Consider the following 6,161-nt stretch of genomic DNA (forward strand, 5'->3'; position numbering starts at 1 on the left):
GATTTAGAATAAGTAAAATTTAAGGGAATTAAATGAAAAGGTGGTTTAACTTAACTGGGAAGAGCAACATGTATGTTTTTAAGAATTTCTTGAATTGGTCTGTGGAATTAGCTATTTTGATGAAAGATGTGATAAGTATTATACAAAAAATGTGAGAAATTCCTAAATCTCTGCTGTGAAAGGTTGACATTAATGTACATTTATGTAAGTCCATTCCAGCTGTTCTACACAACTTGATGAATATGTGTATCCAGCGCTCAAAATACACGGGGGCGGTGGGCGATTCGCCCCCGTGAGCTACATAATCGCCCCCGTCAGGTTGCTCACGGGGGCGATTGCAAAATTAAAAATCGCCCCCGTGGAGTTATAAAATAAAGATTATCTTTTCTGTTATAACTTTAACATAATATTGAGTTTCAATTTTTAAACCTTAAACCAATGAAATTGAACTTAGATTAGCGTGCAAGATTTCTCGTTTTTATGAGTATAGACCTATTCAGCTCGCAGTGCCGCCGTCAGCAGTGGTTATAGGCCTACTGCGCCGTTAGTAGCGGTATGTGTGCACGCTGCCGCGCCATGTCTGCTCGAGCTGGAGGCGATCGCGAATTACGAAAGGGCAGAAACATGGTCATGAAGAAGTTTTTCGTTGTGAAAGCGTTAACCCGCTGAAATCTGGTGATTTCAAATGACCAGCAAATAATGAACCTCGACCAGTAAATCAATATTAGGGACTTTTAGATTTGCACGATGAGAACGTGGACTGCTACGTGTGACCTCCTTTTAAGGCAGTGCCAGTGCTTAAAAGGACGTCACAGTCATGTGACTGCCAGTGCACGTCCACGCAAATCTAAAAGTCCCTATTGAGAAGAAGAGGAAGACCAAGATGTCGTGGAATAATATGGTAACATGGGCAGATCTACGGGGGGAGGATTAGGGGGTTTAACCCCCTCCTCCCAGCCCCCCGGCGCCCCCTTGGGCTGCCAAGTGAAAATGTGATATTAAAGCGGGGGGGGGGGGGGGGGGGGGGGGATGCTGGAGAGGAGGACTACTCTATTTTATTTTTTCAGGGGGGGGGGGGGAAGTGAAGCGCCGTTTTAGCATGACTTTCTTTTTAACTCTTACTTTCACCTATCTCAGATAACCCTAAGTTTCTGGTTGCTGCTTTATTATGTAGTTGATAATGCATGATTAAAATAAAGAGAGAGAGAGAGAGAGAGAACCACCATCATTTTGCAATGGTTCATGCAGGGTTCGTGTAATATGAATTTGAAACCATTTCTTAGCGTCTCAATCCTAAAAAACATAGCAAAACTATTTTTGAGGAAAAGCATTATACTGAATTAAATGAAGAATAATAGCTTTATATTGGATCATACTAATACTGATACGGGCTAAAGACAATGTAGTATTTGTATAGAGGTATTCCAAAAAGACATTCTGATAATCAACATTTGTTCTGGTATCATAAATGTATATACGCATAATACCACTGATCTTTATGATTTCTTAACGTGACATAGCTTCTTCTCCCCCTGCAAACAAAAAAGAAAACAAGGTTATTTAATAAAAGGATCATGCAAAAAAAAAAAAATCATTGTGATTCAAATTGATGCAAGGATTTTTTTTTGAATAAGCAATGCTTTTCACCAGAATCTTCTTTGTTTAAAACGACTTTTACAAATCTCAGCCATGCAAATCTGCCACTGTGTTGTAAGATCACTTTCAGATTAGGAGAAGTGTATTCTTTAATGAGTATTTACATTGAATGGAACGTCTCAACTCAGTATAAAGCATGGCTGAGATTTGTAAAAGTTGTTTTTACAAAGAAGATTCGGGTGAATAGCAGTGCTTATTCAAATAAATATTCGCATCAATTTGAATCACAATCATTATTTGTCGCTTAATCCCTTTTAATGACCTTGTTTTCTTTCTCGTTTGCAAGGGGAGAAGATATGTCACGTTAAAGACATCATAAAGATCAGTGTTGTATGCGTATATTATACACAGGCCAGTAACAGCTATGTAGCTTGTAAATTTGTAAGAGGGAAAATGCTGATTGAAATGATAATGATGAAATAGCAAATAATTGAGGAGTATCATAGGTACCAATTCAATTGATATTAGTATAAAAAAAGAGAGCCCCCGTCAGTACTAAAAGAGCCCCCGTGAGAAGGCTCACGGGGGCTCTTTTTTGGGGGGAAGAGCCCCCGTGGACAAAAAATTAATTTGAGCCCTGTGTGTATCTGTATTTGAATTCTTCAGTGTACTATGAAACAGGAGAGTTGTTAATGGGTGGTTTATAAACCTTAATAATTTCACTTTCTTTACAATTTAATTTGATTGATTGTGATACCAACGCTTTTGATTGTATGAAGTTTGCAATGTACATCAACCAATCAGAATTCATCTCTCATCAAAAGCTGTAATAGCAAGAAGCATGCTTGCGATTGGCTAATATAATGACAGTATCCCAATCCTGTATAGTGCATATCCCATTACGATATAATGCCTCTATGCACGTCCAATCGACTTTGGATATCATTACCCCGATTCCAATTAAAATAGGAAGAGAAGTCGTTCCATAATGTCCCTTGCTCACTTCACAATAGTTCTTATCCACTTACAGACGTTGATTAATAGGCAGCAAGAAATCAATTAATATAACATTTAGAATCGACAAAAGCCATTAAATGGACATGTTGGTTTTGAAAGTTGGGGAATTATTTAATGGGCACATTACCATCTATTACTCATTGCTGTGTTTTACTGTCTTTGGTAAGTAGGTGGTTGTTATTCTATTGTTCAACGCGGTTTGTAAGGATACAAATTAATTAGTAGCATTTATGAAAAGGTGAATGTAAAGTCTAATGAATAATATATCAAGTAGTAATCAGTTTGTGTTTGTGAACCGACAATAAAGAAAAAGAAGCATAGCAAAATATGTGTAGCATTTTGACCCATATATGTATACACACAGTCCATGTTTGAAGGAATATCAATAGTGTAGTTTTATAAGCAAAGGTTCGAGGGAGAGAGAGAGAGAGAGAGAGAGAGAGAGAGAGATAGAAAGAGGAAAAGGAAGGGATAGAGAGGGAGAGGGGCAAGAGAAAATACAAGTAAAGGGAAGAAATAAGCAGAGAAAGGACAGAAGCATTACAAAATATATGTTGTACATTTCAATGTGTAGCATTTTGACCCTTATATATACCAGTACACACAGTCCACTTTGAAGGAATAGCAGTTTTAAAGATATTAGAGAGAGAGAGAGAGAGAGAGAGAGAGAGAGAGAGAGAGAGAGAGAGAGAGAGAGGAGGAGGGAGGGAGGGAGAGAGAGAGGGGGGGGGGGAAGGAGAGAACTAAAGGGGAGAAATATGGAGGAGAGAAAAAGAGCATATTATTCTGACAACCAATGAGGCCGAGTGAGGGGGAAAGAAAGAAGGGGAGAGAGGGAACGGGAGACAGTAGAGATTTGAGAGAGGGAGAGAGAAAGAAAGAAAGAGCGAGACAGGAGAGAGAGGAGGAGAGAACTAAAGGGGAGAAATACAGAGGAGAGAAAAGAGTAGAGTAATAACGGGATTGAAGAGTAGATAATAAAGGGAGAAAAGAAGAGGTGTTATAGGTAATGGAGGGGAGGGGAGAGGGAGAATGGGAAGAAGAAAAGAGAAGAAGAGAAAGGGGGAATTGGTGATAGAAGTTTGAAGAGAAGAGAAGAGTTCAAAAGTGGGATGAGGATAATCCAACACAAAACAAATTCAAAGCACATTATTATAATAAACAATCTTTATTATTCATCCAATAGTCTAGTTCGTGAGCTGATGTCACAACTTCATGAAATCAAAATTAGTTCAAACTTCCTATTGAAACTACCCAGAAGATAAAAAGATTATGTTTGGCTCAACTAAAATGAAAGGTAACAACATAAAAAAAGGACATAAATTATATATTTATTTGAGTTACAATGATGTGATAATGATAATATATTACAAACTGAAATCGCATTCGTAAATGTTCTAGTTCCTACTGCTAAAGAGTTAAACCTTGGGCAATATTCTGACAAATAAAGAGGTGTGTAAATTGTGAATGGTTATTGGTAATGTCTGCATGTAAACAAATATTTGAAAAGAATAAACATCTAGCTGACCAAGCACTGCCTGCAGTAATGAAAAGTAATCCTTTTGCCAGAATCTCTTAGAGTTAACCCTGCATAATTGCACAAGTCAAATTTCCCCCCAAGTCAAATGAATTTTATCGACCAAGCTATGCAAAACAAATGCTATATGTACTTTCACTTCCTAAGTTAAATTTTGCTCATACACTAAGTCACGCTCTTTTTGTGTTCCTAACAGATCCAACTCATACAGAATTAACTTTATTTTAAGATAATGGAAAGACATTTTATTAGCTGATGGACATACAAGAACAGAATATTTCAAAGATTTGAATAAATGAGCTTTACTCCCTAACACTGGCACAAAAAATATTCCTTCATTCTTAAGACTTGTTCAGATATAACACAGTAAACCGCCGCAAGAAGCACTCGCAATTTTTTAACGTCTATGTATTCTATGTATACAGACCCAGTATACCTTACAGTCTACTGATATTTTAATCCTTTCATGTCTTTAATATAATAATTAAAATCTAGGAAGAACAAGATTTTTCAAAGCAAAAAGAGAACTACGCTAGCAGCCCCAATGACCTTTACCAGTTCACTGATGCATTCATAATTGCTTGGGTTCGAAACAATTATTTGTTTGATGAATTGTAGGTTTTTAAAGTGGATTGTCTGACATAACAACAACTAATTTGTTTGAGGTGAATTTCATCCAAAGAGACAATATTGTACTTAGTCCCATATAAAAAATTGAACAATTCATCACCAAGACTTTATACAAGCATTCTACTGACATTAGAACCCGATGGTGGGGTTATGCATCTCAGGCTTTTGTTCAAAAGCAGGTTAAACATTTAGTTCATGGTCTTAATCTTCCTTTTCTTAAACATGATTTTATACCCAGGAATGGGGTTTAGATGCCTTTAATAGTAGACCAAGAACCAAAGAATTTTGAATAGATTAGTGAACTGGTCGATTTAACACCAGGATCAGATAATCTGCAGGATTCCAGCTACACATGTACACGATTTAAAAAAAAAATGAATTCTCAACAAGGAATTGCACATAGAAAATCAATTTCTTGACCTAATTAATTCAAACATTCAGCACTCCAAAATAACAATTCTACACGTATCTGTTTGCTAAGGGTGGGATATTAAAACAAAAATATATACATGATAAACATAAACATCAACAAAATTGATAATTAATGCTAAAAAGACTAAATGTACTAGTTTTTCATGTGACTACTGGTATTACTTTTTATGCAGCTTATAGTGACTGAAGATTGATGCACTAAAACGTGTGATAGATGTCTTATATGCTTCTCATTTCAAGATAATTGTGGAAGGCCACAATGGGCAAATTCAAGCAATTTTGACATTTCAAGAAAATGGTTGGAATGACCTTCTTCCATACACTTTATCAACCATGCAGTTACAATGGCAAATGGGTCTCATGCAAGCTATGTTACACATGAAGGTCATATTCACTTTGAAATGGCACTAAAGGCTTTCTTCCACAAACATGACAAAATCAGAAAGAAAAAAAGGGAACTCATTTGCTACATCGTAGTATCTTAGCCAAATTGGCACCATTCTATAAAAACAACAACAACAAGTGATTAGCTATTATATAAATATATTTTTTTCTCTCATCTTATTTAATATAATATCAAAGTATATCTACAAGATGTAAATTTGGCAATTTAACTACATGTAACAGCTGAGTAATATACATTTAATCTGAGGCAAAATATATTTAGGCTATCTATCTACTACAGGGCAAGAAAACAAGGAAACAATAAATGTGCTACAGATAACAGATAGCTAATAATCAATAGAGTGACTTAAAATCTCTATGATATAACATTGTGCTGTATATCACATACATGTTTATCACATATCATTTGCAGCTAAATAGATACATCTTCATTTTTATTTAAATAGAAAATTACTTGCATAAAATACCACAAATTATACAAATATATTTATATATATATTTATTGACACATTTTGTATATCAAAAAATTAATAATTGGCAAATG

Source organism: Strongylocentrotus purpuratus, unplaced genomic scaffold, assembly GCF_000002235.5.
Source record: "Strongylocentrotus purpuratus isolate Spur 01 unplaced genomic scaffold, Spur_5.0 spur5_scaffold_17, whole genome shotgun sequence".
Lineage (NCBI taxonomy): Eukaryota > Metazoa > Echinodermata > Echinoidea > Camarodonta > Strongylocentrotidae > Strongylocentrotus > Strongylocentrotus purpuratus.